The 23851-nt window shown below is 44.4% G+C and overlaps 1 protein-coding gene across 2 annotated transcripts in view; it reads left to right on the forward strand.

Moving 5' to 3' along the window:
- The window catches only part of ABCG2 (ATP binding cassette subfamily G member 2 (JR blood group)), a 220405-nt gene that overhangs the window by 1915 nt on the left and 194639 nt on the right, over positions 1-23851 (forward strand). The window contains exon 1 of one of the 2 annotated variants that reach the window (XM_089652326.1): positions 19376-19478. The exons of the other annotated variant lie outside the window; for it this stretch is intronic. The gene's annotated coding sequence lies outside the window, so the exon portion shown is untranslated. Of the gene's footprint in view, positions 1-19375; positions 19479-23851 lie in introns of those variants that run through there. 2 annotated transcript variants of the gene reach the window in all.

Below are 23851 nucleotides of genomic sequence, written 5' to 3' on the forward strand. Positions count from 1 at the left end.
CACATACTCATACTTGTGTGTCACTATAATCAAAAACTTTCACTAGAGGAAGACACCTTAATAAGCATGGATTGTGTTTGAAATAAGCACACAGTTTCAGTAGGACTGCAAACCAAAGTTGGACTCACATGTTATTTATAATTAATTGAAAATTATTTTGAATGTTATACTCACATTCAGGAGCTTTTCTGCATTTTTTTTTAATCAACCACTGAACTCTCCCTAATGTTTTCCTATGTGTCCATGTACAGTATGTAGTTTACAAGCAGATGAGTTTACAGTGTTTTTTTTTAACTCACCAAACTTGCGTTCAGGAGTAGATTTTATCAGCTTTTCAAATGCCAAACGCTTGTAAACGTGTGTAAACGCGGCTAACCACATTTATAAGCGTTTGCATTTATAAGCGTTTTTTGACTGATCCATATCCAGGGCACAATTCACTAAGCAGTATCCTACTGCATCCGAGTATGCAGTAGGATACCGCATAGTATTTTTAAAAAAAACCCCCATTTGAATCCACTATAAAAGGCTACTAAAATACAGCATGATTTTTATCAAGTCATGCGGAATTTTAGTAGTAAAAAGCATGCATCATGTTTCAGCTGTCAGTGGGGTTCCCACTGACAGCTGAATGTAAAAGAAAGAATTTCTGGCAATTAAAAAATAATTTAAAAACGGTGTGGGGTCCCCCCTCCCATCCATACCAAACCCTTCGGGTCTGGTATGGATTTTGAGGGGAAGCCCCACACACAAAAAAAAAAAAAAAAAAAGGCGTGGGGTTCCCAGACCCTTATCTGAGCATGCCGCCCAGCAGGCCAGGAAAGGGGGGGGGCACACCCCCTCTAACCATACCAGGCCACATGCTCCCCCTACCCCAAAGCACCCCCCCCCCATGTTGAGGGCAAGTGGCATGGTATGGTTCGGGGGGGGGGAGGCCGCTCGCTTGCCCCCCCCCTTTCCTGACCTGCCAGGCTGCATGCTCGGTTAAGGGTCTGATATGGATTTTGGGGGGGAACCCCATGCCTTTTTTTTTCTAATTTTGGCGTGGGGCTTCCCCTCAATTTCCAAACCAGACCAGACACCGTTTTTTTAAATTATTTTTAAATTGCCGGCAATTCTTTCTTTTACATTCAGCTGTCAGTGGGAATTCCGCTGACAGCTGAAACATTAATGCATGCTTTTCACTACTAAAATATGGCATGACTTGATAAAATAACTCATGCGGTATTTTAGTAGCCTTTTTTAGTGAATTTACTATTTTTCAGTGCATTCTGGGCATTTTGGAAGGTCTCCTGAGGTTATCTTTTAAAACCGCTTCTAAACGCAAACATGCATAAACGTGGCTAAATGCGGTAAGCAAACATGGCTAAACTGATTTTTTTTAACCTATGTTTTCCAGCAGTCAGTTTCCATCATTCAGAAGAGTTTTCCAAACACCTCGTGTATATGAACTCTAAGGCCCTGTTCACATCTGGCGATCTGGGATCTGATGCAGAATCGCCTGCCCACGATTCCAGATTGCATTGCAATCATGGCAAAACGCACTACGAGTGTTTGGGTGCCATTCATTTCTAATGGCGTCTCAAACACGGTGCGGTTTTTGCCGCAACTTTTGCACAGTTTACCAAACAGCAATCGCGGCAAAACAAAGCTTGCTGACATAAAGATGCTCCTGCTATTCTTGGGGCAACAAGCTTCATGAGACAATCACAGCAAAACCGCATTGCATGTGAGGGTGCCATTAAAAATTAATGGCACCCAAACATGCATGGTGTGTTTTACCATGAATGCAGTGCAATTTGGAATCGTGGGCAGAAACCCAAATCGCCAGATGTGAAAGGGGCCTTAGGTGGTTTAACTTCCCAACATTTACCAAAAAATAAAATAAATGTTTTGAGTGAGCTGATGTTTTAAGTAATAGAAGACTAAGATTAAACTACAACTGGCTATATGTGAATGGTTACTGGTTGATATAATCACAGCATACACTTATTTTAGAACATCAGCATTCCAAAAGCAATACAAAACAATAGTTAATTTTAAAGCTTACCTGAAAAATCTCCTTTCATGCTGAAAGTGCTGCATGTCTGCTGGCCATCTCTTTCCACATCTTCACTTCCCTGCAGGCTTTACAGCTTCTCTGTTTACTTTCCCATTTCTAAGGACTACATATCCCATGGTACCTAGTTGCCTGCAAGCAGTGATTCCTGTACTGACTCCACCTCTTGAAACTCCTCCTCTCAGCACCTCTGTGGTTCAGAAGGCAAGCTCTGTGAAATGTGTGACACATCAGTTTCACTTCCTACTCATGGAGCATAGTGAATATATGTCTTAGAACTCAAAGAAGAAAATTTGTGGGGAACTTTACATATACGTTTACAAACTTCAAGATCATATTGATAGAAGTAGGCTAGAAATAATGTGAATACAATGTGAAAATATTTTTTTTTTCACATTTTGACCAGAGATAGGCTGGACGTTGAAAATTTAAAAAAAATACATATCTACACAGTGTTTGAAATGTGGAGTACTTCTTGATTCCAGGAAAACAGCTCATGTAGATCATTAAAAATGTACATCCATGGTAAATAATTGCTTGGCCTTATGTTCTGGTTGCATGTTTCCAAGAATATGTAGGTCCTGCTGACCAAGCTGAGAATTGATCAATGAAGCCTAACCAAAGTGAATTTAGTTTTAAAGAACAGTTGAATGAAGGATTTTTTTCCTTTTAAAAAGTTGACAGTGGGGCAGGGGCGGACTGACAACTCATGGGGACCCCGGGCAATAGGGGATCATGGGGCCCCTGTGTCCTCGCCCACACTCAAACCACACCCAAAAAGCCTATGAAAGGTACCAGAGTCATCTCATGGGGCCCCCTACTGACCCCGGGCCCTCGGGCAGTGCCCAGGTACCCAAATGGTCAGTCCACCCCTGCAGTGGGGTTTATTTACTAAAGCTGGAGATTGCAAAATTAGATGCACTTCTGCATAGAAACCAATCAGCTTCCAGGTTTTAGTGCCTGGTCATACCGGTGTGATTTCAAGTGTGATTTGCGAATTGAAGTTGCACCTGAAATCACATCTAATGAATGTCAGTGTCTTAACGTGCGATTTGCTGCAGCACAATTTCTAAAGTAGTTCTTGCATTATTTTTTTCTGCAGTTTATTGCGATTTCATATACATAGGATATAATGCAAATCGCAAAGCAAATTACAAGAAATCATTAAAAATCTTCACAAGTCGCAATAAAGTCTTCAGAAATTGCACACAAATCATGTGTTTTTAAATCACAGCGGTGTGACCGGTGACTTAGGCTACGTTCACACTAGCATTGTGTGCAGGCGGCAGAGAGGCCACTTCCCAAACGCCTCGGACAATTCTGCACATTGCAGCACATGGTGCTGTTCTAACGGGAGCGTTAGCGTCGCGGCAAAACGGACGCCTCTGGTCAAGTCAGGAGGTGTTGAAGCCTCCTATTCTAGTCTATGGTGCCACTCCGCAAACGCCTGGCCGGCGTTTGCGACGCGGTTACGGGGCGTTTGCGGAGCGGTAACACCATTCAAACGCCATTATAGGCGTTTGTAGGGCGTTTTTAACGCTCGGCAAACGCCTACCAACCGCCGCTGAACCGAGCATGCGGCGTTTGCGGAGCATTTGCCGACCGTTAAAAAACGTTCCGCAAAAGCCAGACCAACGCTTGCGAAACGCTATAGGGGCGCTTGGCAAGAGTTGGTAAAACAGTCAAGTGTGAACGAGCCCTTATTGCCAAAGCTTAACTGAACAAGCTGAGATTGGACGCTGATTGGTTACCATACACAGGTGCACCAGATTCTAAGTGAACCTGCTTAAGGCTAGGTTCACTTCTATGCAGTTTGCGTTTGATCCGTTTCTGCAGTGCCTTTTGTGTTGTGGTTTCTTAAAATGTATTTCTTGTTACTAGGTGGATTTAAAACGCAAAACGCATCAAAAACATGGCAAAAACGCACTACTTGCTTTCTGCAGCGTTTCCATTGAAATCTATAGAACCAAAAAAAGCAACTTTTTGCATTGCAAAAGCCCTGACCCTTTCCGAAAAAAAACGCACTAGGTGAAAACGCAGAGATGTGAACACGTCCCATAGGAAATCATGTTAAATGGACTATAGTGCGTTTCTGCAAAATGCTGCAGAAAACGCTTCGGTATAAACCTAGGGTAAGTAAATCTTCCCCAGTGTGCTCTACACCCAAAGGAGCCGCTTGGTAATTTGGGTTCTCTGTTCTTTGCCTCGACTCCAAGAACAACCTCAGGCCCCTCTGGCACACCAGGTTAAAGAAATAGACACCCTAATACTGTTAAGGACATAAAGATAAATACTCTGTGCACCACTATAGTTCAGTATCAGTAGGTGGACACCAATCTAGTTAGTAATAAAGAAGCTGGTTATATTGTAAAAATTTAATGTGGTAGATAATATGTACCGTACAACTGTGAACAGGTAGAATGTAAATCAGGCACAATTCTCTTGATAGCGTGATCACTAGCTTGTAGCTGTTTGGTATAGAGCTCATTACAATTGAATGGACTTATACCCAATAACCTGCTAATCAGCATAAGCAATGGAACAAACCACACTAGCGGCAACGGTAAACGGTATTGCCATAACTTTCCTGCCACCAGTATGCTATACCATTAGTGTGCACTTGTCGCACTTACCCCTGCAGGAGCCGGGTTCTCTGTTCTGCACCCACCTTTAGAGGACCCCCAATGCTCTTCCCATCAGCTATTGCTCCGTAGAGATATTTGCCGTGCAGTTTGCCTGAATCCCTACAGTTCTTTTTCAAAATCATCCCAATTTGCATTCCAGCTTTCAGAACCCACTGCCACTCTGCATGGAGCAGCTCACCCCCTTGGCATTGCAATACGCAAGCTCTTAATTCAGAGCCTTTTCATTACAGGGGCTGGTTTAGGGCAACCAGTGAGACTTAACTGGCCTGAAGGCTGTAATTTGGGGATCCCTGTCCTAAAAGGTAAAGACCCCTTTCAGACGCGGCAGATGTTCTGTCCCCACATGAAGGCGAATGAAGGTATAACTGATAATGGCTGTGTAACTTCCTACCTTCGTATCCAAGCAGTGGAGCAGACCGGACCGGCAGATGTTCAGGTTAGACGGATCCAAACGTATACACAGGAATGAAATCAGCGTGGGTTTATTTGGTCCAAAATACAGCGACAAACAGTGATACAATACTGTAAGGTAGTAGAGGTATTCATGCTGTCCTGTTATAATCTTTCCTGAGGCTAACTGCTGGTCAAAAACTGATGCCTTCACAAGCCCTGGGTATTGAATGTCCTGTCACACAGCTATACAGCAGATAAAATGGCTGCAGGAAGTGACCAGAACCAAGGCTTGCCTAAAACCACACCCAGCAGAGAAAACACTAGCTATAACAAAGGCATGCAGCATGCAAATTCTGGCCAGCAGATGGCAGCAACAGATCAAGACATAGAAACAACATGGTGAAATAAGAATTGGTAATACAATGCACAGTTAAATAACAAATATGAGGAGAACAGCACACTCCCCGTCTGAAATTCCATAAGGGATTTCACTATGACGAATGTCCATAAAATATAAAACAACCTGTAACAAAGAACATGTTAGAATGCAATAAACATAACAATATAGTAGATTCTGAGTTGGAATAGAGAAGAACCACAAAGTTCAAGTTCAGTAGAGTTCACCCAGCAGGAATGTTCTCAATGGGTAGTATCAAAATGAGTTCATTAATTGGCCTTGCGAATATTTTAAGCTCACCCTTTCTGAAGATCTTCAACTCCACTTTACGAACCTTGCCATCCTTGCTAGGAAGAACCTTTGTAATTAGTCCCATAGGCCAGTCAATCCGTACGGTATGTTGCTCCTTCATTAACACGAGGTCACCTTCTTTTAGGTTTGGTTTGTGGTGTTGCCACTTTCTTCTTCCTTGAAGAATATTGAGATACTCCTTTCGCCACCTGTTCCAGAAGTAATCAGCTAGGTATTGTACACGTTTCCAGTGTTTTTGGTAGATATTCGCATGAGTAAATTCTCCACTAGGTTAATAGCGTAATCTCAGTTTTTTGGGTAAGTAGGATAGCTGGAGTCAGTACGGCTGGTGTTTCAGGATCCATAGATACTGGCATGAGGGGTCTAGAATTGATGATAGCTGAAACTTCAGCGAGAAGGGTGACTAGAGTCTCATGTGTGAGTCTTGAAGAGTTTACATCCATCAACATAGAATTCAAGATGTTGCGTGAGATGCCGATCATTCTCTCCCAGGAGCCCCCCATGTGGGAACTATGAGGAGGATTGAAAATCCAGGTGCAACCCTTTTCCGCCAAGTGATCTTGAATGGATTTGGTGTCTATGTTCAGTTCTCTACAGGCTCCAATGAAGTTGCTTCCACGGTCAGACCTCAACTGTTTCACTGGTCCTCTGATTGCAAAGAACCGTCTTAAGGCATTAATAAGGCTGGATGTGTCCATGGATTCTATGACCTCTAAGTGAACGGCTCGCACACTCATGCAAGTAAATAGTACAGCCCAACGCTTACTGTTTGCGTGACCGCCACGGGTCCTGCGTGCGGACACCATCCATGGCCCGAAGACGTCTAGGCCAACGTAGGTGAAAGGCGGCTCTGTACATAGTCTGTCCGCAGGCAAATCAGCCATTTGTTGGTGTAGTTGTTTTCCTCTAGCTTTGCGACAGTGAACACAGTCATGCAGTACTTGGGCCACACGTCTTTTCATACCTATAATCCAAAGGCCAGCAGACCGTAACTTGCCCTCAGTGATTTGCCTGCCCTGGTGTTCAGTCTTTTTGTGGTAGTGTCGGATCAGCAAGACGGTGATATGGTGTTTGCTGGGAATGATGAGAGGATTTTGTTCTGCAACTCTTAGGTGGGCTTGATTCAAACGACCACCAACTCTGAGCAAGCCAAAACTGTCAATAACTGGATTTAAGTTGGCAAGAGGGCTTTTTATTGGAATCTGCTGTTTGTTGTATAAGCACTTCCATTCTACATTGAATTCCTCTTGTTGGACGTGACGTATTATGAGGGACTCACTATGAGAGATGTTCTCCGCAGAGAAGGGTTTATGGCAGATGTGCCAACCATGACAATCCTTATCTTTGTGAGTATTGTGATAACATTTTGCAATGTGCACTAACCTTGCGATAGTCCTGACGAGTCTCATCCAACTGGAGAAATGTTCAAAGCGTTGGCTACCGAGGCTGGAGATTTGCTTTGTTCCAGTGACCAATACACTGACTTCAGCGCGGATTTCTGGATCATTATCCGGATCCTGGATGCTGAAAACTTCCTGTACACAATCGTCCGCCTGTTTTAGCAGAAACTCCGGACCTGTAAGCCAAGTAGAGTTAGTAAAGGAACCTACAGACATAGGTCTAGTGGCATGATATACTCCGAATGAAGGCAAGTAGCAGCACTTGTCGTTCTTCCTTAAGGATGGAGCTGGTTCTGCATGGTTGTTACGGAATATTTTATCCATAAAGGCGACGATGTGTTCTCTCATTTCAGGCTTGCTGTTCATGGTACGCTGAAGAGAGTTAAATCTAGACAGAGCTTGTTCCCGGTTGTTCGGGAGTCTTACCCTGTTAGCTCGGAAGGGTAAAGGAGAAACCCAGTGATTGGTTTTGTCTTTAAAGAACTCACTGTCCATTATCTTGACAAATTCTCTGTCCTCTACTGACAAGGCTACTTTATCGTCGTCCTTGGTTGTATGAAAGACTGATCTCCCCAAGTTGTCGGCAAAGAGGGGAGTAATGACATCAGGTGGTTGTATGAGGCCTGGAGACTTCTCCTTCACCTCATAGTGATGAGGACACGGCTTAATGCAAGTTGTGCGTCCATTTGCACGCACGTACGTTTTGAAGGAGTCGATTTCTGGTTGATTTAAGCATACATTTCCTATGATTACCCATCCCAAGTCCAGTCTCTGGGCGTATGGTGCATAGTCAGGACCATTACACTGTTGACGCACCTTGTGTACCCTTAGATTGTCTCTGCCGAGCAGGAGTAGAATCTCGGCGTTGATGTCCATAGGTGGGATAACGTTGGCTAGGTGCCTTAGGTGAGGTTGGTGAAATGCAGCTTCTGGGGTAGGAATCTCATCCCTATGGTTGGGTATTTGATCGCATTCGATCAGCGTCGGTAAGGGTATTTCCGTATCCCCACTGACAGGAGAGGCGATGAATCCTTGTGCCCTTCTGCCGCTAGTCTCTATGCGGCCTGAGCAGGTGTTTAAGGTATAGGGTTCAGATGGTCCCTTTATTCCAAAGGCTTCAAAGAATTTAGGACCTGCTAGGGACCGGTTGCTTTGGTCGTCAATGATGGCATACATTTTTACTGCCTTTTCTGGTAGTCCCTCTGGGTAGACCTTGATTAGGCATATTCGGGCACAACATTTCTCACACTGGCCCTCCCCACATACATCCAAGCATGAGCAGGAAACAGCGGTGGCTGCGTTAGCGTAATTCTGGGGCTCCCCGCCATGACTTGGAGCAGGAATGGTTGTGACGGCAGTGGGTGAATCTCCGGAGAGTGGGATTGGGTGCATAGCTGAGGCATGTCTTTCACTATGACACTCCTCACACTTGATGACAGATTTACAGTCCTTAGCCATGTGCTCCAATGAAGCGCAGCATCTGAAACATACCCCAAGCTCGGTGAGGATTTTCTTGCGCTCCTGTATGGTTTTGGATCTAAACCCTCTACATTTGTTCAGAGAGTGTGGTTTTTTATGAATGGGACATTCACGATTGAAAGTCTTATCTCCTGATGAGGTAGTGTACTGTTTACCCGTGGGTACTGCAGGAGATGGTAGGTTAGTCTTTCTAACACTCACGCTGCTCTTGAAGTCTCTGTGTTTATGCGTGATGCTTTCATACCTTGATGATGATGTTGCTGAAGCTGTAGTGTTGAACTCCAGGAAGTCGAGGCTGGGGTCATTCCTCATCTGGGACTGTTCATCGATAAACCTACAGAAGTGAATAAATGGGGGAAAGGTGATGTCATGCTCTCTTTTGTACCTTGAGACTGATGCCGCCCACTTTTCTTGCAGACTGTATGGTAGCTTCACGACAATTGGGTTCACTCCATGAGCTGTATCCAGGTAACAAAGCCCAGACAGACGAGGGTCACCCTTGGCAAGCTCCAGTTCCATGAGCAGATCACTTAAATCCTGAAGCTTCTGGACATCCTTGAGATTGATCCTTGGAACGTTCTGCAGTCTCTTGAATAGGGCCTTCTCTATTGCTTCTGCACTGCCGAAGGTACGTTCGAGTCTCTGCCAGGCGACAGCAAGACCTGCTTCTGCTTGTCCCACATAAACAGTTCTGAGGCTCTTGACACGATTTGTGGAGCCTGGGCCCAGCCATTTGATCAAGAGGTCAAACTCCTGCTCTGCGGTTAGGTTGAGGTTAGCGATGGCGGCCTTGAAGGTTGCCTTCCAAGCTCTGTAGCTCTCTGCACGGTCATCAAATTTTGAGAGACTGGTGTTGATTAGCTCTCTGCTCACCATAAACCTGGCAAACTCAGACATATCTGATTTCTCACTGCTTGTTGCCATGACGACTTGTGATGCCCCTGGGGCGTATTGGCTGCCTGGCGTGAAGGGGTGAGATGCTTCAGGGTAGAATGATGTAGCTGCAGGGTTAAGCTTTCGTTTAGCCTCTGTATATTGTGATGACTGCTGCTTGAGCTGTGGAGGTAGGCCAGAAAACGCCTGATAGCGATCTTTCTGTAACAACCGTCCTTGAGAGGGCACTTCCGGGTAACGGTTATTAGGTTGCTCGGGTGCTGTGGGTGGCACTGGTACCGCAGGTAGAGCTGACTTGGAGGTTTCAGTGTTCTCGGCTTGGACGGTACTGCAAACTGGGGGTGGCGCAGATAACTGATTCAGTACATAGTCACTGGTGCGATCAACTGGATCATCTATCTCCTGTGGTAGCGAGCAGACTGGATCAAGACCTTGGCTCAATGCTTGCTCAAGTAGTCTTACTTTAGCTAATGCAATTTCCTCCTGCGTCTCTGATTCGAAAATCTTTATTCGAGCCTCTGCTTCTGCCCTCTTGGCCTCTGCTTCTGCCTCTGCCCTCTTGGCCTCTGCCTCTGCTTCTGCTTCTGCCCTCTTGGCCTCTGCCTCTGCTTCTGCCCTCTTGGCCTCTGCCCTTGCAAGAGCTTCTTTTTCAGTGAAGGAGCGTCTCGCTTTGGATTGCTCTGCGTTTATGCGGGCCTCTAGTAATCTGTCGCTCAAGGCTGAGCTTCTTGAGCACGATGATCTGTATGACCGAGAGGAATGTTTAGATGAATTTGATCTGTGTGATTTAGTTTCTTGCAAATGCGAGATACGGAGTTCCGCTTTACCTTTAACATCCAGCACCATGACGTCTCTTTGTCTGGCTATTGATTCTGCCTTGCTTAGTTCTGATAGGGCTTCATCGATATTAGAGTCTTTTAGAAAGGTTATATACCTTGTGGACAGTCTATTGTATCTTTCTTGAGCTGTGTCCAGCCGCCCGATGGCAACTTGTAAGCTTGTGGCATCACCTGAGGAGGATTTAAGTCCGGACATGAGGGAGGAAACTCGTTCCCATTGCTCCTCCAGGTTATCACATAGCTCATCTTTCGTGGTGTGATAATTTTCAATGACTTTTACTGTCGGTTTGAGAGAGCGTCTTGGTCGTATGACTTGTTCTGCTGGAAGTGTGGATTCTGTTCCCTGCCCTTCATAACGATCAGTATCAGGTTGTATTTGCTTTAGTTCATCACTGGGGAACTGTGCAAAGTCCTTTTCGGCCATTTTGACTTAAGGTGCGCTGTCCCTTTAAGAAAATGAAGTTTTGAATTGGGCGCTGAAAATCGCAGCACAGCTCCGATAGGGCACCTTGACAAAATTTCTAAGATATTTAGAATGAATTGCGGGGTTTTGCGGCGGCCACGGCAGTGTAAGGAACGTGCATAAACAGTACTTCTGTTATGCGAGGAAAAGTTAATATAGGACTTTAGGAATGGCTTGGCGAGTTGTGGAGGACTTCCAGGCGAGACTATAGATACTGCGTATGTGCAGTGCTTCCGCATAGGCTTGTGGAACATGCACTGTAACCGGGCAGATTTGCTGCAAGTGGGCCTGTTGCTAGGGAGATTCCTGAGTGTGGTACTGGACTCTGAGGGAATCTGTAGCGGGGTATGGACTTTAAGGCAGTTTTTGACTGTTCTGTCCCCACATGAAGGCGAATGAAGGTATAACTGATAATGGCTGTGTAACTTCCTACCTTCGTATCCAAGCAGTGGAGCAGACCGGACCGGCAGATGTTCAGGTTAGACGGATCCAAACGTATACACAGGAATGAAATCAGCGTGGGTTTATTTGGTCCAAAATACAGCGACAAACAGTGATACAATACTGTAAGGTAGTAGAGGTATTCATGCTGTCCTGTTATAATCTTTCCTAAGGCTAACTGCTGGTCAAAAACTGATGCCTTCACAAGCCCTGGGTATTGAATGTCCTGTCACACAGCTATACAGCAGATAAAATGGCTGCAGGAAGTGACCAGAACCAAGGCTTGCCTAAAACCACACCCAGCAGAGAAAACACTAGCTATAACAAAGGCATGCAGCATGCAAATTCTGGCCAGCAGATGGCAGCAACAGATCAAGACATAGAAACAACATGGTGAAATAAGAATTGGTAATACAATGCACAGTTAAATAACAAATATGAGGAGAACAGCACAGCAGACCCGCCAGTGGATCCATTTGCTCAGTGGGGGATCTCTCTGCTGATCCCGGCTGAGCAAGTGGATTACAGGCCTGTGTCTGCTCCGCTGCTGTAGAGCGGACACAAACACAGCCTGCTTTTTCCTATGGGGCGGTCGATGGAAACGGACCGCTTGTCCATTTCCATCCAACTGTCATCTGATCCGCCAGACAGATGGGGAACAGATCCCCATCCGTTTGTTTTTGGCATACAAGATTGAATGCCAGCGGGTGTGAGCAGACTCGATCGGACCATCAGTGTGAAAGGGGCCTTACACTCTACCAGTTCATACTAAGTGACTGTACTCCAGCAAACACTTTTACTGAAAGTTCCTTGTCATCTCTCACATAGAGAAATCCTGGTAAAAAAAAAATGTCAGTACACAGAAGATTCACATAGCCAATAATTTGACTTGGTTGAAGTGATTGCAAACCTCAGACATGAATTCTGAACAAACCATATCATTCTATAGTGTGTACTTGTCTCAATTCAAACCACTAAGTGCCACTTCTGCTTCCTGCTTTGTTCCTCTGCTATCAGCATGAATCACTTCTGACAAGCTTTCCTGACACCAAGAAAAAGTTGGTGACAGGGTAGGAATCTACAGCAGATTGACAGCTTCAGCTCTATTCCTGTGCACTGTATGAAGGGGTTGTGTCACTTCCCTCCAATCAGTTCCCAGAGATTTCCTCACTGAGCTCTGCAGAGTGTAACTTCAGCTCACCACCCCCTTTTTTAAACTCTCAGGCAAGCTTATAAACTCAGCAATTTGAATAGATGTAGAGAAGAGAAGACGGTAGATAAATAGGTATAACTTATGTAGGAGGATTTGTTTAATCTCTGTATCACCTGAGGACATTCACTTCACAAGGTATACAGTATATAAGGGTTTACAGTGACTTTAAACCTGGAAATATACAGTTTTGATTCTTACAGTAGTGGATTGCAGAGGACTCAGTTTAAGGGAGCGTGAATGAAGGTTCTGATTTTATTACAGGTGCACTGTTTGCTGGACGACACCAGCAGATAATAGATTGGTTTCATCTGCTACCTTTAATGGCTCTGTAAAGCAGAACTACAATGTATCTGAGCACCACAAACTAAAAGCATTATTTAATTCAAAGAAGAACTCACCCATCCATCCATGTTTATTTTGCTGAGACCTCATTTAGAAAAACACCCCTTTAACATTTTCTGGCTGTGGCCATCTTGAATGAGGGGAGATGATTCATGTAGTATTTACTTCCTGGAATTCATCTGCCCTTAGCTCAGGCATACAAGCAGGAGGGTGTGCTTAGCTGAGAAAAAAAACCCTCTTCCCCTCCTGAAGACTCCTGGAATATGGGACATAATTTGCCTAGGCATGGAAATTAGGAAGTAACTTAAGAAATCTAAAAAAAACAGTTTGAGGTCTCATGCACACTTGAAAAGCTAAAAACTGCTTTAGAAATGTTGGACAAAAAACGCTAATATTTTAGCATTTTTTTCCATGTTAAGCCTAGTCTGTAAGCCTCATCAGGAGAGGGCCACCATTGCTAGGGAGAGGGCCAGGAAGCCAGCAACAACATTGGATGGATCATCAGCTGTCAGCAGGCTTCCCCGCTGACAGCTGAATGTAAAGATAAAAGATTACCGGCAATAAACAAAATGTGAAAAAAACTCCACCCTTACCAGGCCCTTTGGGTCTGGCATAGCTTTTAAAGGGGAATCCCACACCAAAATGTAACAACAAAACTGTGCATAGCATAGCCATCCAAAGCAGTGTGATTACAGAGACAGAGACAAAATAAAACAGCACACAGTTAACCCTTTGATCGCCCCTCATGTTAACCCCTTCCTGCCCAGTGCCATTAGTACAATGTCAGTGCTTTTTTTTTTAATTTTTTAGCACTGATCACTGTATTGGTGTCTGGGGATGGCAGTGACACCAAGTCAGTTCTCTCCAGTGTCAGAATGCCCACCGCTGTCCCAGTATAAGTCACTGATCGTTGCCATTACTAGTAAAAATAAAAAAATTCCACTATCTATATTGCCATTTGTAGACGCTAAAACTTTCATGCAAACCATTTAATTTACACGTATTGGGATTTTTTTTAGCAAAGATGTAGCAGAATACTGCTACAGGACGGCAGGGTTGTGCAGTCATGTATATATATGTGATTTTGCATCTCCAGGTAGAGTGCACGCGCAAGCTCGCACGCACACTACCCTCGCCGCCACTCATGGCTGCGCCTGTCGATCACCGGGTCCCGGCCGGTGATTACCAAGCATCTCCCATGGCGAAGATGACTGTTTTGTTTACTAACAGTCCTCCTCGCTGTCAGGTCGGGCACACTGCTCTGGATGGCTGTGCAGAACACAGCCATTCAGAGCAGTGTGCTTCAGTGAAGCACACATACACCACCCTCCAGTACAACACTCCCAGTTAACCCTTTGATTGCCTCTCATGTTAACCCCTTCCTGCCCAGTGCCATTAGTACAGTGGCAGTACTTTTTTTTTTTAGCACTGATCACTGTATTGGTGTCACTGGGGATGTCAGTGACACCAAGTCAGTTCCCCCCTGTGTCAGAATGTCTGCCGCAGTCCCACAGTCCTGCTATAAGTCACTGATCGCCGCCATTACTAGTAGAAAAAAAAAAATTCCAGTATCTATACCACCTTTTGTAAACGCTATAACTTTCACATAAACCAATTAATTTACATGTATTGGGATGTTTTTTTTTTTTTTAGCAAAGACATGTACCAGAATACATTTTAGCCTACATTTATGACAAAATTAGATTTTGTAATTTTTTTTACTGGACATGTTTAATAGCAAAAAGTCAAAAATACAGTTTATTTTCTCAAAATTGTCAGTCTTTTTTTTTTATAGCACAAAAAATTAAAACCTCTCAGGTGATCAAATACCATCGAAAGAAAGCTCAATTCATGGGAAAAAAAGGACGTAAATTTCATTTGGGTGCAGCATTGCATGACCGCGTAATGGTCAGTTAAAGTATCTCAGTGCCGTAACGCAAAAAATGGCCTGGTCAGGAAGGGGGGTAAATCCTCAGGAGGGCAAGTGGTCAATGCATTTTATATTTTGTTTCTAGGGTTCTTGTGCACTTAACTGCCAGTAAATTGCAGGGCATTTGGCTTTTTAAATATTTTTTTATAAATTCCCTTTCATTTCAGTGGCCATAATGCTAACCCTTTGGATTATAGGATACCCTTGCCTCTACACCTTGTTCCAAATTATTATGCAAATTCTATTTAAGTGTCACAAAGATTAAATATTTTGTTTTTCAGTTTAACTCATGGATGGCATTGTGTGTCAGGGCTCTTTTGATCCCTGAAAACAATCTCGGACACCTGTGATAATTAGATTGGCCGGAGAGCCCAATTTAAGGAAAAACCACTAAAGGAGGGTGTTCCACATTATTAAGCAGAGCACCATTTTCAAGCAATATGGGGAAGAAAAAGGATCTCTATGCTGCCGAAAAGAGTGAAATAGTTCAATGCCTTGGATGAGGTATGAAAACATTAGATATTTCACGAAAACTTAAGCGTGATCATCGCACTATTAAGAGATTTGTGGCTGATTCAGAGCACAGACGGGTTTGTGAAGATAAAGGCACATTGAGGAAGATTTCTGCCAGATCCATGCATCGGATCAAGAGAGCAGCTGCTAAAATACCATTACATAGCAGCAAACAGATATTTGAAGCTGCTGGTGCCTCTGGAGTCCCACGGACATCAAGGTGTAGAGTCCTCCAGAGTCTTGCAACTGTGCATAAACCTTCTATTCGGCCACCACTAACCAATGCTCACAAGCAGAAACGGCTGCATTGGGCAGAAAAATACATGAAGACTAATTTTCAAACAGTCCTGTTCACTGATGAGTGTCGTGCAACCCTGGATGGTCCAGATGGATGGAGCAGTGGATGGTTGGTGGACGGCCACCCTGTTCCAACAAGGCTGCGACGTCAGCAAGGCGGTGGTGGAGTCATGTTTTGGGCCGGAATTATGGGAACAGAGCTGGTCGGCCCCTTTAGGGTCCCCAAAGGTGTAAAGATGACCTCTGTAAAGTATGTGGAGTTTATGACTGACCACTTTCTTCCCTGGTACAGAAGGAAGAACTATGCTTTCTGTAATAAAATCATCTTCATGCATGACAATGCACCATCTCATGCTGCAAATAATACCTCTGCATCAATGGCTGCTATGGGGATAAAAGGAGAGAAAGTCATGGTGTGGCCTCTATCCTCCCCTGAACTCAATCCTATTGAGAACCTTTGGAGCATCCTCAAGCAAAAGATCTATGAGGGTGGGAGGCAGTTTACATCCAAACAGCAGCTCTGGGAGGCTATTCTGACGTCTTGCAAACAAATTCAAGCAGAAACTGTCCAAAAACTCACAAGTTCAATGGATGCAAGACTTGTGAAGCTGCGATCAAATAAGGGGTCCTATGTTACAATGTAACGTGACCTCTTAAAATGTTTAAAAAGTTAAAATGTTGTTAAGTTTGATAGAAATAGCTTTTGATTTCAGTAAATATGCTGCAAACACAACAAATGACAATTTTCAGTTCTTTATAACCTATAAAGTGTTTTGAAACTTACTGTGCGTAATAATTTGGAACAGTGCATTGTACGTTTTTTATGTTTAAAAAAAATCCTGTTATCATTAGGAGATTTGTTCAATAAAATTTGAATTGTACTCTTAATAGTTGATAACATGAGAATTATGCTGACTGTTATTTACATCAATTATTTAGGTAAATGAGAAAAATATCATTTGCATAATAATTTGGAACACGGTGTAATCATCATATGCATGTAATAAAATTGGGAAGTCGCGCACCTTGCCATGTCATTGCTGTTGGTGGTAGGGCAGACCCACCTAGGTTACTCTGCATCCTAATACGTTTGTAAGATCAGCTAATTTGCATTCATTTTTTAAAAAACAGGACAAATAGGTTATATAGAATTAACAGATATATATAAAAAGGAGATCAGTATAACTCACTGGCCAGTATGGGTTTTAATACATGAAACCTATTTGCACAATGAAGAGTAAATAAGTCCAAGAGGCACGTGAAATGCAAACCAATTTACAGCTCACATTATTGGAAGGAAAACATATGACATCACTAGGGAGTAGAGGTTGCACAGGTTGTTAGGACAACCAGGTACATCAGGAACTTCGGAAAGCACATCCTGAGCGGTTATCACTGCCTTTAACGAGACAAGGAGCTTTGCTTGGCCCCACAGTGGTAAGCATGATGCCTATTCGTCATATGTGCATTGTTCACAGCTGTAGCTAGAAGTTTTGTTGTGTTTTTTTATCTGTTTTACCTGGTCATCATATTTGGTGGTAAAAGTGATTGCAATGATGGCACCAGAGTGTTGTAGTTTAAGAAGTGCGCACTGCCATTTTATTGTCCAATGAAATACCTGTCTATTGGCAGATGAGGCACCCCATTAGTTAGAATGATGGACAAGTTGTATGCCAGTTCTTCATAGACAAAGCCTACTTGCAGAGTTTATCTGGGTTTGGAATAATATTGGCAACATATATAAGTTGTTGACATACATATGGGTCCCTTATCTCTGCAAGGGAGCTAGATTGGTGATGTATATCAGCGATGCTGTTGATGACCATAAACACTCAAAACTGGAAGCAATAGAGAACAGGTAATGATGTGATGTGGCAAAGCTTGGAGGCACATATTGCAGGAGCTCAGTCATCTTCTGATGGAGATGGCTTCATGGCAACAGGATGTGATCCCTTGCGATGCAGCAATCCTTGAAATGGGACCAGGCTTTTGCATAGATGTCCATCACTGTCATTTCTGAAACATAAGGTTTAGTATGCAAATACTGTTTTTTCACCTACACAGTCTCTTGCACATCTGATTTGCCTGTGTTTGACTTTGAAAACACCTAAATTCTAAAGATAAAAGTATTCAGAATGATTGCAGCATTTACGTGTTCTTCAGCTACAAACATTTACACTTTTGTATGCCTTTCGATCATGTTGCATTGGAGCTATTAAAGTGGTTGTAAAGGTTGATTTTTTTTTTTACTTCATGCATTCTATACATGAAGGTGAAAAACCTTCTGTGTGCTGCTCCCCCCACAGCCCCCCTAATACTCACTTGAGCCCCATCTCGATCCAGTGATGTACATGGGAGCCTTGACTTTCCCATGTCTCTCTCTCTCTCCTCATTGGCTGAGACACAGAAGTGGCCATTGGCTCCCACTGCTGTCAATCACAGCCAGAGAGCAAATGATGAGAGAGTCGGGGGGGGGGGAGGGGGGTGCCGAGCCGTGGCTATATGTGTCTTTTGAATGTATAGAGCGAAACTCGGGAGCGAGCACGCACCAGAGCCCTCGTAGCAAACGACTTACTATTGGGGCAATGTTCAATGGGGAAGAGCCAGGTCTACTGGGGGTGACCCGAGAAGAAGAGAATTGGAGCTGCTCTGTGAAAAACCATTGCACAGAGCAGTTAAATATGACATGTTTGTTTAAAAAAAAAAAGCTTTAATATCACTTATATTCTGCAGATATTTCAGGTAGAGTATCAAGAAGTATATGCAGAAATACAATTAGGGAGCAAAATGGAGAGTAACCACAGAATAAAAGCATTGCCAGCAACACCTTAGCTGAGCTCACCCAAGAAAGATTACTGCTTTAGTCAATTAGCACCTAACTTTTAAAGCAAGGGCTCTAGAGTTGCCTTTATTTATATCTATATAAGTTATAAAAGTTAAAGCAGTATTAAGAATTTATTATATCGCAGCTTACCAATTCTGTGATGGCTGCATTAGTTTCCTTTTTTAGGTTTTCTTTGCTTCATTTTCATCTGTTGATCCAGCCAGTAAGTCTGTTGTTTTTCAAAAGACCATTCTATCTTTCAGATTATCAGTTTACAGACAAAACATTTGGAGATAAAACATTTACCATTTAGGCTCCATGCACACTGGGCGTTTTAATAACGCTGGTAATGTTAGCTGTGTAAAGTCATGTAAAAAAACATTTTTCAGCGTTTTGCCACATTTTTTGTGTTTGTGGTTTTTAGCATTTTTTAGAGGTTTTTTTTACCCCCCAAAAAATTTTGAATGTAAAAAAAAGTCCAAAAATGCTGGTTTGCCATGATTTACCACATTTTACTGTGTTTTTCAGCGTTAGAGTGTTTTTACAGCTACAAAACTCCTCTAGAAATCCACTAGTCCTGGGTTTTTTTTCCAGCCAAAAAACACTCCTGCCAAAAAACGTTGATTACAGTCTGTGTGCATGGACACAAAGAATAACATGCTGGGGGGTTTACTGGCTGTAGAAAAAAACATCAAAAGCCAAAAACAGCAGCTGTAAAAATGTCCAGTCTGCATGAGGACTGACAGGGGTGATTAGAATAGTCAACTTTTATTTATTCATGTAAAATTTAACCCAAAGGACTGCTGTAACTGATTATAAAGTGTGAGGTGGAGTTTGGCTTCAATTTGTCAGTGTATCTAAATCTGCTGATACATTTACCACCCCCGACTGACAATGCTGCTGTCTGCAGTGCTTCCTGTGCTCATTCATCCAGAGTGGGGACACTAATACAGGAGATGTGTTACTGACCAGGTCACCAGAAACAGGAGGAAGAAAGCTGAAAAAAAATAAAACGAATGCACCCACCACATCTGACGGTAAGCTGTAATATATTACATTTTTGGTTTTGCCGCTTTAAAGTGAAGAAAAGGAAACTGACAGCTTCCAAAGAACAGAAAGATAAGACAAAATGTAAAAGGCTATAATTTACATTATACAACATAGTCATTAAACTGGCTAGAGCCCCTTTGGGGGTCGAACGACCATTTCCCAGGGGTCGCCTAAGACCATCGGAAAACACATATTTCCGATGGTCTTAGGAACCGAGACACCGCTCCTCCGTCTCAGGCGATGTGTGGGCGGGATGATACGCTGCTCCTGTCACCTGGCCACACCTCCGGGATCGCTCAGCAGCTCCGCCTCCTCGCCGCTGATTGGCCACCGGAACTGTAGCTCAGGAGAGGCACACAGGCGGCCAATCACCGGCGAGGAGGTGGAGCTTGGAGAGGAGGAGCCGAGCGGCAGCGCGCGTACATCAAAGAAGATCGAGGGAGCTGCCAGAGCGAGTGAAGAGGAGAGCGGCCAGAGAAGGAAGACAGATGACAGGTAAGTGAGAGAGCGAGCCCAGGCTGGAGCAGGGGTCAGCAAAGTAAGTATCATTGGTGTCAGTGGGAGGAATAGTGCCCCATCATTTGTGTCACTAATACCAACGATGGGGCACTATTCCTCCCCCCACTGACACCAACGATGGGGCACTATTCCTCCCCCAACTGACGCCAACGATGGGGCACTATTCCTCCCCCCACTGACACCAACGATGGGGCACTATTCCTCCCCCCACTGACACCAACGATGTGGCACTATTCCTCCCCCCACTGACACCAACGATGGGGCACTATTCCTCCCCCCACTGACACCAACGATGGGGCACTATTCCTCCCCCCACTGACACCAACGATGGGGCAGTATTCCTCCCCCCACTGACACCAACGATGGGGCACTATTCCTCCCCCCACTGACACCAACGATGGGGCACTATTCCTCCCCCCACTGACACCAACGATGGGGCACTATTCCTCCCCCCACTGACACCAACGATGGGGCACTATTTCCCCCCCCCGACCCCAATGATGGGGCACTATTCTCCCCTCCACCACACTGACATCAATGATGGGGCACTATTCCTCCCACTGACACCAATGATGGGGCACTATTCCTCCCCCCACTGACACCAACGATGGGACACTATTTCCCCCCCCCCTGACCCCAATGATGGGGCACTATTCTCCCCTCCACCACACTGACATCAATGATGGGGCACTATTCCTCCCACTGACACCAATGATGGGGCACTATTCCTCCCACTGACACCAATGATGTGGCACTATTACTCCCACTGACACCAGTGATGGGGCACTACTCCCCCCACTGACACCAGTGATGGGGCACTATTCCTCCCACTGACACCAATGATGGGGCACTACTCCCCCCACTGACACCAATGATGGGGCACTACTCCCCCCACTGACACCAATGATGGGGCACTACTCCCCCCACTGACACCAATGATGGGGCACTACTCCCCCCACTGACACCAATGATGTGGCACTATTCCTCCCACTGACACCAGTGATGGAGCACTACTCCTCCCACTGACACCAGTGATGGGGCACTACTCCCACCACTGACACCAGTGATGGAGCACTATTCCTCCCACTGACACCAATGATGGGGCACTACTCCCCCCACTGACACCAATGATGGGGCACTACTCCTCCCACTGACACCAATGATGGGGCACTATTCCTCCCACTGACACCAATGATGGGGCACTATTCCTCCCACTGACTCCAACGATGGGGCACTATTCCTCCCACTGACACCAACGATGGGGCACTATTCCTCCCACTGACACTAATGATGGGACACTATTCCTCCCACTGACACCAACGATGGGGCACTATTCCTCCCACTGACACCAGTGATGGGGCACTATTCCTCCCACTGACACCAGTGATGGGGCACTATTCCTCCCACTGACACCAGTGATGGGGCACTATTCCTCCCACTGACACCAGTGATGGGGCACTATTCATCCCACTGACATCAGTGATGGGGCACTATTCCTCCCACTGATACCAACGATGGGGCACTATGCATCCCACTGACATCAGTGATGGGGCACTATTCCTCCCACTGACACCAGTGATGGGGCACTATTCCTCCTACTGACACCAGTGATGGGGCACTATTCATCCCACTGACATCAGTGATGGGGCACTATTCCTCCCACTGATACCAACGATGGGGCACTATTCCTCCCACTGATACCAATGATGGGGCACTATTCATCCCACTGACATCAGTGATGGGGCACTATTCCTCCCACTGATACCAACGATGGGGCACTATTCATCCCACTGACATCAGTGATGGGGCACTACTCCTTCCACTGACACCAATGACATGGCACTACTCCTCCCACTGCAAAATTACAGGTATGAAGTAGCAACGAAAATAATTTTATGGTTGGGGGTCACCACAACATGAGGAACTGTATTAAGGGGTCGCGGCATTAGAAAGGTTGAGAACCACTGGGCTAGAGTGTTTTAAGAGTGTTCTTTACTTTTTCAGCCTAGCAGTCTTACAAATGATTCATGGTTACTGCACCTCTGCTATATATTTGTTTTTTTTATAGGACAAATAGCACAGGCAGCAATACTAACCTGAGAGCTGTTATAATCCCATGTTATTAAAAAAAAAAAAAAAAGGTTTTGCATTTAGTTATTGTTTTGCTTCACAATCTAACTGATATAGTTGTGGTGAGTAACCTTCCTGGCAGACAATGCTTCAATCTAAAAGGCATTTTGCAGATCATAGAAAGCTTTGATCCAAAACTTGTGCAGATCATAACAGATGGACATCAGATAGGTTAAAAAATCAGCGTCTCCAGCTCTTGCAGAATACAATACATGTGATGAATGAGTACTAAAGCATGAAGAAGGATATGACTAACTACACAAATTATCCCCTAGTTCAGGAGTGAGGTAGATACATAATCAATAAAGGCAAACAGAATGCATCTGTAACGTGATAGTTATACTTTAATATCTCACTGCAGTGTGGAATTAACGTTACATTGTGTGCTGCATCTTCCTAACCTTTTACTAATCATGAGCAAACATTAATACCCCGGTCACATCAAACCCTACTTTTAAATCGTGCTACTTACAGTGAAGTCGCACGATTTCAAAGTCAGATGACATGCCGATTTCAGGTGCGATTTGCAAGACATCTGATACAGATGTCTATGCAAATTTCACCAAAAGTAGTGCATGTACTACTTTAGAAATCAGTGCGGCTCCAACCAAGTCAGAACCACACTGATATGACCGCTCTAATTCCGGACAATAGGCTACAATTTGGCATGTGATTTGCAAGTCGCATGGCATGCAAATCGCATGCCAATTTGTATCCAGTGTGATCAGGTTCTAAGGCAGTAATACACTTAAAAGCAAACGTTTATTATATTGCAGTTTACCAATTCTTAGATGTGATGGCTACATTAGTTTTTTTTCTTTTTAGGCTTTCTTTCATTTATTTTCACCTGGTGATCTGGCCAGTAAGTCTGTTGTTTTTCAACAAAACAAGCTCTCTGGCAGATATAGCAGTTAGGTGGTTGAAACAAACTATTTGCTTATAATGATCACCTTTTATTTATTTATGTCAAAACCTTAATCCCAAAATGAACAAAACAGTTGCTGTAACTGCTTACAAAGTGTTAGCTGGAGTTTGGCTTCAATTAGTTTAGTGTATCTAAATCTGCTAGTACATCTACCACATCCCTCTGCACAGACTGACAATGCTGCTGTCCAGTGTTGTCTCTTCCTTTTCACCCAGAAATGTTGGCACTCTAATATGGGAAGTGTGTGAGTTGTGCTAGTCCAAAATTCAGCAGAAATACTTCCACAGGGAGGCACGGGCACGCAAAATTACGTATATGTGCGTAATTTTGTATTTCCTGGTAGGGAGCGCGCACGCCTTACCCGCGCCGCCATTCGCGGCCATGGCTGTCAATCACTGGGGCCTGGCTGGTCATCACTCGCCGGCGCCTGGTGATTGCTGAGCATCTCCAACAGGGAGAACTGTTTGTACACAAACAGTTCTCCTCCCTGTCAGCTCGTGCACACTGCTTTGGATGGTTTGTATAATAATAATAATAATAATAATACAACTCAGTTCTTCTTGCCTGACCAATGATCTGCAGGTGCTGGTGAGCAACTGCTCGGCAGGGTTTGTAGACCGGTTTGTGCTTTGACATTACACAGCCGAAGTGATCCTCCCATGGCGCATGTGCACGCACATGTGGTGGAAGTGCAAAATCACACATATATGTGCGTATGTGTGTGAGTGTGTGTGTGTGCTGATGCACAGGAATGCTGCCCTGTAGCAATAAACCTGCTATAAGGCA

This window comes from Staurois parvus, unplaced genomic scaffold (genome assembly GCF_062004578.1).
Source record: "Staurois parvus isolate SC_StPar_1 unplaced genomic scaffold, SC_StPar_1.0 ptg000679l, whole genome shotgun sequence".
Classification (NCBI taxonomy): Eukaryota; Metazoa; Chordata; class Amphibia; order Anura; family Ranidae; genus Staurois; species Staurois parvus.